Below are 13,904 nucleotides of genomic sequence, written 5' to 3' on the forward strand. Positions count from 1 at the left end.
TATATCTTCTAAAAATCTGAGAGTACTGTCTCTCTGACAATATAAAATGAAAATTGTTACCAAGATGCAACAGCAGATGGAGCTGCGGGAGAATGATATGTCCAATTCCAAGAAAGATGTTATCTATAAACCAGCCACCTGGCCCAGATCCCCCTGAAAAATGTGTAGAACAGTTTGAATATGGATTGGTTAAATACATTAAATACTTTGAACAATTAGAATGTTTTCCAGTTTAATTTACCATAGGCCTACTCAGCATGTATTATACAAAGTTATGGCCATTATTATCCCTCTATAGTACTACTACACTCTGTGATGTACTTGGTTTTACACAACTCTCTGGATCAGAGCATTTGCTAAACAAATGTAATGTAATGCAATTCAAATGCAATGTCCTAGAAATTTTGAGCTTCTGTTAGTGAATTGCTAGTTTCTAGTGTGTGCACATATATGAACAGCAAGTATTGCAATGTATCGTAAACCTAACTCATACTGAACATGATTTTATGAAAATATTCATATTCATTCAAAATTACAAATGGCTTTGGCATCCAAAGAATATTAATAAAATCTATGATTAATAATTAACAAAGCAATGATTTCAGCTTATGAATAATTGTTTTTCTTGTTTTGAAGCAATATTTCAAACTTTAAAATACATTTTACGTATCATTGTCAATGATAGAAATTAAGTTTATATGTGTCTTGCAAAAACATACTGTATCCCTCTTGAATCATTGGACTGCTTGACAAAACTGAAAATCAAAAAAGAAACAAGAAACATTTAATGGCATTCTCATGTGTCCCGGTTCTGAGCAAAAGCTATTTCAGTGGGAATTCAACTATAAGCAACTATTAATGCCTAGAAACACAATTTGTAGAAATATGCTTTTTTTAAAATACAATTTGCAAATTTGCTTAAATGAGTCTTAACCTTCACAGAAGAAGAACCTTTATTCCTGAGGACTAAGTGCATTCAATGCAGTTTTCAGCTATCAAATTATGAATAACTCAGGTATATTGCTTTTTAAGGTTGTGTATATGATACAAGGAAACTATCCAGGACAAAAGCACAGATATTTTTCACAGGATTTCTGATGTGAGAATGAAAGTGAGTAAAACAATTTTTGGGAGGAGAATAGCAAAGCGCATTGGTTTCCATGGCACAAACAGCAAGTTACATCAGAGATACAATCATTTTTCCAATCCAGGATTTGTTCCTGGATAAAATTGTCTCTTTTGTACAGAATTCCATGTGTAAAAACGACTGCAAGGCATGTACAAGGTGTACCTTACAGAAATGATTATTTTCCCCTCACACAGGAAACAGGCCCATAAACTGCAAAACAAATAAATAAATAATAAAATTTAAAAAATCCTTCAGCTTCTCTGTTGTAATCACTTGGATCGCATGATTTACTGTTAACAATGACACAGTATCTGAACCTCATCATTTCGGAAATCCTGTTTCCTTAATATTGATTTATTTCCAGTCGTCATTAGCAGGACCTGGTTCCCAGGACAAGCATAAGGAGGGTGCAGTACTAGTACAGGATGTCCCACTAAAGAGAAGTTGGGAACTCAGCTGTGACTCAGTTTCTAGATATCGCTGGACTGACGGTTTTTCCAGCTGCAACATCCACCACATGTAAATGGGGTGGGGTAAATGACCCCAGTCCCACATCTGTATCGAAAGCCACCCTGTTAAAGTTGCTAATAACTAACATGATGAGAAAAGATACCCATGCAAGGATATTGTATTATTTATGAAGAGATGGAAAAAAAAACTTTTCATTAAGCCCTGTTGAACTCTCAAATGACAAAGTCTATTTGAGAAAGGTGCTCCTCCCTAACCAAGTTTTATTAATGTGTTTTTATCCTCATAATTTTCATATTCATTTTTCACATGATTTTGTGGACTTTGTGGACATATTTTCTTGATGCAAAATGGCCCTCATGCCAGCAAAGCCATGAGGTGAGAGATCATAGCATGAGTGGCAGGGCTGAGCATCAATCATGAGGACAAACCCTCCACACCACATTACTTACTCAGTGATAATTGCATGAAAAGAGATACACTCCATCTACATACTGAAGGCAATTTATATGCAATCGGCTTACATCCTACTTTTGGTGAATGAAATGTCAAATACCTTTCTTGTGAACGCCCTTTGAAATGGAGTCTGGAGGATAAAAAAGATCTTTTTTGGTTTTTGCAGTAGAAGTAGGAAAACAGGACAGGGTGAAGAATCTGTATGTTAGACATTCCTTTTCCAAGAGGAATAACACAAGTGCGGTGGGTTCTGAGGGGAATAAAGAAGAAAACGATGGGATCAGCTTGTGTTCCAGGGAGCTGAGAAATGACGGATTGCTTCCACTGCGCCTAACAGGGAAGGGAAAGACAATTCGGAAGTGACACAACAATTTGACAACTTTCTCAGCCAGAAGAGAGTGAGGGGAATAACAATGCTTGCTGAGCAGTGCTTGATGGGTTTGCAGAGGCTCAGAGGACCCTCAATACATCCCTGGGAGACATGCAGGACACCCCAGGGTTTCTGCCATGCCAACACTGAGGGCCAATGCAGTGCCCTGACAATGACTACAATGCTGACGCCAACATGTCATATGACCTCCCAAAGCTTCTGACACAGTCTTGGTAAACCAATCAATTGGAATGTCTCCGAACATTATCTGCAAACCGATGTGCATAATAAAAAATGAAAATAATGATTACTGAGAATGACCGTATCTGCTTATTATTTTTGATCACAAATCATTTCAGTATTCCAAGGGCTCGCTATCTTTATGAGTGGAAAAATGTAATGCTTCTGTGAATCGGTCAGTAGCTGGGAATGATCTGCACAGCTTCGATCAACGGATGTGATTGGGTTTCTCTGTATTCGTGTTCTGACCCCAACCCCCCACTGTGCCCTTGGCTTGCTCTTCTCCTCCCTCTGTGGGCAGCCAACCTCCCGCCTCCTCCAGGATGAGATCGGGAATCTGGTAAAGTGCACCGCACCCCTCCTGGGGTCCCCTGTCCAACACTGGATGCACAAGGGTGCTGTTACGTCTGTCCGCGTTTTGGAGACGGATGGGGGCTGGCTTCCGCGAGGGGAAACCGATCCCAGAGAATTCCGAGTTGCAGCCGAAGAAGCCCACGGCTGTGACATTTTGATGTCACAGCTGCCACAGTTGTTCATCTTGGATTTCCCATTGAAGTGACTCCCATAAATAATGCCTTGACTCTTTTACACTCAGGCAGCTGTTTTTCCAATGCAGTGACATTTTCCCCCAAATGTTTTGGTCCAGAGACCATCTTCCGACAGCGAGGTCCAAGGGAAAAGGTCTCAAGCATGGAGAAGAAAGATGTGGAATCTGGAATGATCTGGAATGATCTCCATCCTGCTGGGTGACAGATAGGACTCTGAAACTGTGTCTGTCACACAAAAAACAAATAAAAAATAAGTAAATCAAAATATCACCAAATGTATTAGAAGCATAATACTCAAAGTAATCATTACATTTAACCTCCTTTTCAATCTTGTTTTCAAAACCTTTCATCATAATTTATAACTATGTACAATAAATCAAACAGTGGAGAAAATGAGATCGACAGTTATTTAAAATTTAATTTTTAAGTTATTTTAAAATCTTCCCATTGTACTTTTTTTTCGACAAATGTTACCAGGGTCCCCATTTGTACAGTATGGAAACCAGGTCATCCCCAGGGCTACATGACAAAGGTGCAGGGAGGTGGGGAAGGTGTCATTGCTGGCTTCACACCACCACTGTCCCATCAACACCCTCAGACTGGAGAGAGGCGGAGCCAGGCAGGTGTCAGAATGCCTGAGGCCACTGTTACCCACCATTACTATGACATGTAAGCTGTGGCTCCCGCCAAGCCTTAATGCTAAAACTAGAATTCACACCAGTGAAACTGGTGTCCATTTTGAGTTTTTTTCTTTCTTTTTTTTTCTCTTTCAGCCTTACCTTGAAATAGAATTGAAGTAATACGTAAGGCCAAAGAAAATCAATATGCTCTGAAGTGGGTGTGCAATCATTTTGGTTCTTATTATATAGTAGTTAATATTCTAAGTGTGTTATTCTTATGGTTTATTGTGAAATGTGGAAATGTGTTGTGCAACAGATTGGATTTATTAAATTGCCAGGTGCTAGTCTCAAATGGTATCCACCCTCAAAAAAGAGAGAGAGAGAGAGAGAGAGATGGACAGGCAGTTTTTACTGGTTTTTACTGAGAGAAAGAGAAAGGGAGATTGACCAAGTCAAACAGCCAGCCCGTGCTGAGGCTGAATTCCCCAAAGCTTACTGTACCAACCAGCCTGTCTCTCCACTTCTCTGGAGCCATTGTTGTCTCCATGCAGGAACAATCATGGGGGAGGGGGGGGTGGTTGGGGTCGACAGGACCGCCGCGACAACGTCGCCACCTGGAGCCCTGCGGCTGCACTCTCACGCGGTCATCCGTTCGCTCTCCTCTGCTGACTGTTTGCCTGCAGTCGTCGTGCAAACACTGATCAGCCACCAAGCCATGTTCAAATCATTCACATGGTGTTACGTATCAAACTCAAACAGTTCTAACTTGACACAATCATTTATTTATGACCCCATTAATTATTTTCCCCGATATGAGCCGAAGTCACGTAATGCTAATCTGAAAACTCGAGCTGGCGAGAGACCGCAGCTGCTTGTCTCGTCAGGAGGCGAGACCCGCTGCTCCCGCGCAAGGCTGTTATCCGGCACAGCAGAGCGCCGAACGCCAAGCAGCCAGCGCGTTTAACGACCTGCGGCACCGGCAGATTAAACATTTTATGTCTTTATTTTCTCTACCACTGAGGACCCGCCTTTTTCTTTGACGGGCAAGAGTTTCCCTCCCACTGGGTCTTGTTTAATGTGGCTGGGACAAATGTTTAGGTAATTAGGTAAAACCACTAATTTAAGAAATTTCTGGTTATATTTCTGCTCTAACTTTTGCTCATTGGTAAATTATTGAATTAAAAACATCAAACCTGATGACATATGTATTTAATAGCTTCCATCAAACATGCTGAATTTAACAGTTATTTGATCATTTATGTAATGGCTCTCAATTCCTTCCTTTGTAGAAAAGAAATTGTTGGGAACCTTCTGCTAATAATAAAATTGCATTTGTTTTAGGTTTCATTTGAGTTTAATTAGATATATTATCACAGGAATTTCCTCTTAGCTAACTGAAAAAACATCACCAAAAGTAAGCATTTTTATCTTTTTCATGTTTTGTGTAACATTCTTTTCCGTTTAAAGGACCATGAAATTCTATTTCGTGCTTTTTCTTCATTAGACCAGAAGTCATTCATCATGTTTGTTCTTAGCAAACCAAATCTAATTTATAATTAGTGAAAATGTAGGGTAAAGCTGATTTGTTGGTCATGGGATTTTATTCTTTTTCTTTCGCCTGCATTATTTGAATTACGTTCGTTCAATTGAAAACACAACCCATGCATAAATCAGTCATTATTCAGACCAAATGATGGGGAATAATTGCATTCAGGTTTCCATGGCAGACTTCAAAACAATGGCACATGTGGAGCAGTGGTCACCCAGTGCAGAAAAGGGTGCAAAAGTAGGCCCAGCTTAGAGTTTTTTTGTGCTCTCTGAGATATGAGACTAAATAACAAAGTCAGCCTAAGCAAAAACACCAATGTCCATAGCCAAGTATTTATCACGGTATATAAAAATACACCGCAGAATATAGAAAAACAATACACGATGACTTAAAATTGACGTAGACAAGAATTGATGTAAGAGAGGATTTGTATGTTTTTTGAGGGGGAGCATTGTTCAGTTTTTTTCTGAGAGAGATGGTAGTGATTTAGGATGGAAGCATGCTTACATTGTGCCACACTTTTCTATGATCTTTCGGAGTTTTATATTTTTATGTTGTTTTCCATTAGGTCACCTCACAGTTTTTAAGTCCTCTACTAAAATAAACCTGTTTTTCTACACTGACTGTTTTAATGATGTGAGACATTATTTATTTAAGAATCAAAAAGGAATGTTTTTTTTTTTGAGAAAAGTGTTTCCATAAAAGCCTCAGCATGCAGGCATTAAAGCTTTTGTCTGCACTTGTACTTGGTAAAAACACTGTAAATTTAACTGCAGGACCTCTCTCTGTTAAGATTGGTTTCTGAAACAATTTGCAGCGTCTGCAAGCTGTTTTCCCAACCAGAAATCTGTTAAAAAGTACAACAGAAAGTATTCATTCTTCATTAATTTCTCTGTTAAGAGCAGAAAGAAACAAATGTGTTGTGCATATGAAGGCTGCATAAAATTTCAGCGTCAAGGCAAGCAAATCTGACTACACTGATAGCATCATACAATCGAATACACAGCAGGACTCACACATATTAGATTTCTAAACCTTATATGTAGAATACATATGTACTCATGAGCCTGCCATGTATTTCTTTGTATGATGTTATCAGATCCTATATTTGAATATCAACTATTTCAATCAATTTATTTTATTGGATGCAACAATGACAGTAAAACACACCATTGCACATGAACTGATGAATGCCATCAAAGCATGTATAATATAGGCTACAGAGTATCCAAGCACAAAAGTCTGATTTTTACATTAGGTGTCTTTTTAAACAAGGTGTTTGAGTTTAATAGTGTGATATTGTGATATTTGCTCCCAGTAAGTTCAGGCAGCAAATATCACACGAAGAAACATTTTCTTTAAATTACCTGCTTTACTGCACTCAAAAATTTGGTATTGTTCTTGAGTGTTCTCAGCATTGGTTTATGTCACAAGCTTCATACCCCTAATATGGCATTTTTCTCTCCATTGCACATGTATATATACCATTTACAAAGAGATTTTATGTTTATTTTGTCTTAGTGCTTAATGGAATAATCCCTACTCCTGGCCCGTATGTCATCTCTTGATGGATTTAAAAACAGCAAAATTAATGATGGAAGATGGGTAATACATCCTTAATCACAAAAATTACAACAGGAGAAAACTTAATGGTTAAATCACCCAGTTAGCTCCTTGTCTATGTGTTATTCTAAGTCCTCTGAGGTCATATGTTTCCTTTTTTACATGGATAGAAAACATTTGAAATGCAACCTGATGATGAATACTCTCTTTACAGGATGTGAGCTCAATCGGTCTGTGCATCAGTATGGTCAGCTCATTTACCGTGAGTGAGAGGGACATTAGAGTGCATAATTGACTAATCTCCCACTCTGAATAAAGATTGGGCTGTTAGCCATAACTGCAGTGGAGGCTGTGGAGACTACTGCTAGACTGACTGACTGTGTGCTTCTACATCAAAATGTCCTTCAGCTCTGAGAAAAATAACATGAGCAACAGTGAACCTCTAAGAACTTATCTAGGCTAATCTGTGTTACCATACAAGGGAAATGAGCTTCTTATATAGTTATTAAATAGTTCAGATAATAGATATCATATTTGCAACGTTCTTCCCAGACTGTTGTTTGTTCATATTGTAAGTCCACTTATGATCCAAGTTTTGATCATGAGCTTCCAATACAAATGTGTTTATTATTTAAAACATCTAATTCCATGCAATTTTTTCCAGAAATAATAAATGATACTTTTTTTAATTAAATTAAAAACATTTTAATCTCGTATTCATTTCAGATCTTATTTCTTTTCCCCAGTCTACTAAAATGTGATGGAACAAACTATTCCACACTCGTGTCCATGTCTTCTGTATTAATGGGAAAAGGCATACCTATCTGTTGACATAGCAACAGCTGTGGCCCCAAAATCAATATACCCCAAAGCTGTTCATAATCTACAGCTCCTGGGTATTGTGTCATTTTACTTATTTTGCCGATTGGCTAGTCCCAGGATTGTCATCCACAAGTAATAGGCAAGGTTCATGGGTGACAACAAAAGTGGAATGAATACAAACAGCAGGAGATTTATTGACTTGAGCTGCGATAACCTGTGAATTACGTCAAGAAGGAACACACCACCCCCCACCCCACCCACACCCCTTCTGGGTGGCCTTCAATAGGTGAGGGAATATAATTTATTTCTAGTGATGGTTTTTGTTCAGAACACAGTTGTTTTTTTATGAGGTAATAACAACAATGTTATCCTTAATGACAGGACATTGAGGTTTGTTAACAGATGCTTAAAAGTCAATTTCACTGTTCAGTGTTCAGTTTACATGGATGTAGAGAACATGTATATGGTTTATATACAAACTGAGTGAGTTGTTGGAAACAAAATGCATGCTGGTAGGAAGATATTGGAATAGAAGAGCCTTCATTGGTGGGGAAAAAATGGAATGATTTTCATGTAAGTTTTAGGGACACTTAATTCGACTCTGGTATCATTGTTAAGAGGGAAATTACACTCCTCATACACTTTCACTACACGGGAAATCAAATTGTTAATTTCAGATTAAACTGCCCTCATTGTCAAACATAGGCCAGTGTTATCCTCCACATACCCAGAGGGGTAATTGAAAATGGAAATTCCTCCATTTAAATTCTGGTTATTATAGCAGGTGGAGAGCAATTAAAATAAATGAATCGTCGCCTCGGTGTCGGTGATCATTCAAACCTTTTTTATACATCATATCTGGGGCTTCTTTCCAAAGTCTGCTGGGTTTGATTGAAGAGCTTAACAATGGCTGTTCAAAAGACATGACCCTAAAAATGGAAATTTTAAAGTATTATTGGACATATAACATGGTTGGACAAATGGGATTGTCTGAATGGGTTCACCCTGTCCTGGATTCATTAGCAGCACTATGATTCATCATCTGTAAAGCTTATGAACATGGCAAAAACGTGATTGGAAAGGATTGCTGTTTTAAAATTACTATTGGTGTCTGAAACAGAAAATACATTCGTAATCACATTTCAAATAGTGTAACTGCTGTCTGTGGCACACACTAGAGAGCATTCATTAATCGTACATCATATCTACTCCATATGAACACCGTATTCTGAGGGACGGTGCCCATAACCTTCCTGGCCACAAAGCAGGACTCCTTCTTTTACATCATGGTTTATACTGTAGCAGACCAACATGCATACTGGGCAATGTTTCCACAGGAGAGCAGCCTTAAAATGTCTTTTACTTTCAAAGAGAAACATAAACATCCTAGATGTCAGGCTTTCAGAACCTGAAACTTCATTCAAAATTTCAACCACAAAGGTCCTTGCCAAACTCTTAGTTTAGCTAGCCAGTTTGAAGTGCATTTGTCTGGGACTGCAATTGAGAGCTTTGCAGTTTATATAGTTGAATGTTTTGTGGTTTTATTGGATGTTTTCATGTGCCATTTTCTGCATTTCCACACATCATTATTTTCAGGTCACTGTGACATTTATGTGTTATATGATGTATATGACACATCGACTTATAAGAATAAAAACAGTAGGTTTTTAAGTACTTAAATAAAGTACATACCATTCTGAAGTATATACATGTGCAATACGCTGTTTGTTGCCCTTTTCTTTAATTAAGACATGTGGTTACAAACAATCACCTGATAGTTGGTCCTTACCATTCATGACGACTATGGGTCGATTTTAGATCTGAATGCAAGGCCAGATCTTACACAATTGTAAAAAGCAAATGAACCAGAGTCATTTTACTGAGTGTTTCATGTCCCCCATAAAGGCCTTGAACATGCTTTTCTTTTTTTCACCTTTGTGTGATCAGATTGTTTTGCTCAAAGTAGAATGTTTTAGCTGCCAGATATAATGCTTGTTCACAGGCTCAAGTTTAAAGTATACTATACGATCCCCATATCCAGTAATGTTTGCACGATGAATGCATGAGTTTAATCATTAATGTCCACTACCAGTCCATTATTATGAAATGGACCATCAAAATTACTCTTATTGCACAAAGTAAAAAACACAGTCTGGACTCTCAGCTATGTGCAGTACTACACTCATAGGAGACTTCCATCTGAAAACTACACTGCCATGCACAAGCCTACATTTCCAGAACCCTACATTTCAGCATGAGTGATGTCAGTGAGAGTAGGCATGCTCCTTACTTTCAACCTGTTTGCTGGTGACCGTGTAAGTCTACTGATGTTCCTGCAGCCAGAGGCCCAGTTTGGTTAAAATGAGCTGCTTGAGCTCTACTTGGCACAATGTTCATCCTGCAACTGAGTGATGTTTAGTGCCTCATTTGTCCTGATGAAAACTACAATGGCTTCGCTAACTCAAGTGGCTTGACACAATCTTTCCGTTCATTCAGGTAATTAGATTTTTATTCAAATGATTTATGTTTTAATCATCAGTATTTGTGGTGGAAACCAAATGGGCAGTCCTGCCTGTGCTGCTGTTCAAAAGGAAGAAAAAGAAAATCAGATGGTGACCTTCTCTAAGAATAATTTTTTACAGTTTCAAAAAAATTTGTCTGTTATTTATAATGTGATACTGTCTCACAAGCTAGGAATCTATCAGTGTGATTTACTGACATGCGATAAGCGACACTCTTCAGGTGGAAGGAAAGCTGAGATGCCCGACTGTGTGCAGTCATGGTGTCCAAACATTGAATAGCTGAGACTTCAGTTTGAACTTGAGCGCTCAAGTTTATCTGAGTATGAACGAATGAAGCATGGAAATCAGCTGCTGTGAGCACTGTGCCCTCCTGCATTCTGAAGAACGCTGAGAATGTGCAAAGAAGTGAGATTGATGGAAAGCATGCAAAAGCCGTCACGTTTCAGGCACCGACATTGCTTGATGTTTCCAAAATGCGCTCTTTGATGAATGACGCACGGGCAGGACCCCACCGTTATTGAACGCAACGTCTGAGGTGCATCGTTCGCCATAAATTAGGCCCTGACGGATGTATTGAATAGCACGTCTCTCTTCTCCGATTGCGTCCAGATGTCACTACGTTTCAATTAAAGAGGAAGGCAGAAGTAAGTGTTTCATAAACGCAGAGTTCCCGGGGCAGGTGCAGGATGATGAGAGCGCGAGGCGTTCGGAGCTGGCACGCCGGTCCCTCATCTGCGACTGACGCACAGAAACCCAACCCCGGTCGCCACACAAATGGAACTTTATTATCCTCCTGCGTTTCTCTGGCCACATTTGTTATTTATTATGATACCCGGGAACCCAATATATCACACAGACAAGTCTGTCTTCTGCGTGTTTATACTCTCACACTCATTCTTTAGGCATGCCATAAATCTAAAATGTGCGATAATAATCAATAAATAAAATTACCTTCCTCGAAAAGAGTGAAAAAGAAAAAACTGGGTCTGTTTCCCTGAGAAAGTTACATGGGTTATCTTCTCTAAGTCGCATGCAAAAGCAACAGTAAGCCCAAATGCCATGTGAAACAAAGCAAGTTTTGTACCGTCCAGTTTTATTTTACACAACAATTATAATTTTAATCAGGGTTCAGTAACTTGCCCTTCATTGGGAAGTAGTGGAGTGCTGTTTCTCCTTTGCACAATCTGTTTTTTTTTGTGCAAAGAGTGACTTTGGGAATGACCTAAATGAAAAGAAAGTGATGAGAAAGCCATCATCTGTTTAATGTATTCTGAAGCGAAGCACGGCCATATGGCCAGCCACTGTGGAGAATTTCAGTCAGGAGCCGTTATCCTTTTCATCAAGGTTATTGTTATTCCATTCAGGTCCAGCAGGTCACATTAACTGTGCTGTGTCGTTATTGTTCCCACATAATCATATAAAATGACAAACTATTTGGCCTGCGGTGATTAATCGATGACTTGGTAAATGAATCCATTAATATTGTTAGGGTTAGTTATTAATCATCATATTTGGTCTGCCTGTCAAGTAAAGCTGGCAATTTGCAATGATCAATCCATTAAAAAGTTTCATCATTTTATCGACTGAAAAGGTAGATACAGGAGATATATAATAATTACTAAGTTATGTTTTTTTATTATTTTTTTTATTAAAGAGCACACATATTAAACATTTAAGGGTTTTAGTCCTGCACTGAAAGTTTGTGTTTTTCTTTCTGTTCTTTACATCAGTTAGATGTGTAAAAAAAATGTGGTAGTTGGCAATTGTGTATGTTCTCTGTTTATGATCTTATAATTGAAACCGAGCCTATACTAAATGTCTGCAAAGACAATAGTTGCTTTATAATTCAGTCTGAATTGCAGATGACAAGATTATTCAATAAATTATTAAAAAGTAACCTACTCAAATATGTTTGGCTGGCAGCTCTCAAAATATGAATTTGAAAGATTTAATTACTGTGTAATAGACATGAAATACTGTTGACTTGAATATGATGATTGACATCAGCTGCTTGTTAAATATGTGAAAAAATAGAAATAAAATGAGCCGAGCAGGAAGAAGAAATAAATATCTTACGTTCACATATGGATGATTTATTGCTATTTTATAACCAGTTATTCCCATGGTTTAAAACTCCGGTCTCAAGTCAGCCTCTCAATCATTGTTCTGACCAAGGGGAATAAAACCGTTCTGCTGCTGGAGACTCGGTGCATCACATGACTCTACAATTATTACTTTAGCTACAGCACACGCCAAACCGCAAAGAGAAGGAAGCTCTTTGAAAATGTCATTATGTGCTTGCACAAGAGCCAGGCAATCAAATAAAAGGTTTCTGAGTGACGTCCCCGTTGTTATGAGAGGGAAAACAATTAATTTGGCCGCGGCTTACGGTGAGCGGAGCGCCCGAAATGGGAGACGTGGTAATGAGCGCTTCGGGCGATGTCACCAGCGGTCTCGCTAAGAACCGCGCTCTCGGAGCGCACAGAGACAGCTACTTAAATCAGCTGCTCATTCACACCAGTCCACGCTCCCACTGGTGAAGAGGAAATAACGTGCATAAAGAAAACACAATAAATTATAAGCATTATTCCAGAGTTAAGCTTTCAGCTCCCTCCATATAATGTGGGATTACCATTTCCCACCCATATATTACACAGATGAAGTCATTTAGAAAGCCCATATGCATGTGCTCATGCCAGGAAAATAAGAAAAAGAAGAATGTTTATGTATTTGAGTATGAAATGTAAGCATGTGTATATAGCTTAAATGTTGTAGTTGTTTATTTATTTATATATTTATTTATTAATTTATTGAACAGTTCTGTTATTCTTATATTAAGGAAACTTACATCTATCCTGAAAAATGAGTCAGTCCCATCTTCTACTATTCCATTAATTGTTTAGTTGTGTATCTGTCTGAATTATACATCTCCCTCAATGTTACATTTATAAAGACACAGATTCTGATTCTGTGTGGAAAAAGCATAAAGCATGCGGTTGGACATACCAAGTATATAATGTATGCATTTGCAATTTGAATTTTGCCTTTGTTTAAGAATCTTTAACTTGCACTAGTCCTGCACAAATCTATATTCACTGGTCTGGGATGTTGTTAGCCAGGTCTGGATTCGCTCGTATAAATCAGATGAAAGCATTCATGATTCCTCCCTATTGGATAAGAGCATCTGATTAAGCATACCATAGTTTAAAATCTTTGCTGTAATTTTGCTGATGCAGACAACTTCTCTGTATTAGAGAAATCATTGCAGTTTTATCTTGATTGTGTAGCACTGAAAGACTAGTGATTCAGAAAAGACTGTTGTTAAACTTAAATATGAGATGGAATGTGATTTTAACTCATGCAATGTACAGGAGCCATGAACGAATTGGATTGAGGGTTGAGTTCCAATACTATTTTGACATTTTGCTTCAAAAGTTCAAATGTTAACTTATATTATGACTAAGTCACCAGTGTTTCAGAGAAGAGGCCTTTGGTACTCACCAAGGTTAGCATGTTATAACTTCAGGAAAATCTGAAAGAAACAAACATAAGAAACAGTCTTTCTGAATTGCACAATTATATATTGTCCAAGATCTAGAGTCATTTTAGCTCAATCG

The sequence above is a fragment of the Anguilla anguilla genome, chromosome 15 (assembly GCF_013347855.1).
Source record: "Anguilla anguilla isolate fAngAng1 chromosome 15, fAngAng1.pri, whole genome shotgun sequence".
Taxonomy (NCBI): domain Eukaryota; kingdom Metazoa; phylum Chordata; class Actinopteri; order Anguilliformes; family Anguillidae; genus Anguilla; species Anguilla anguilla.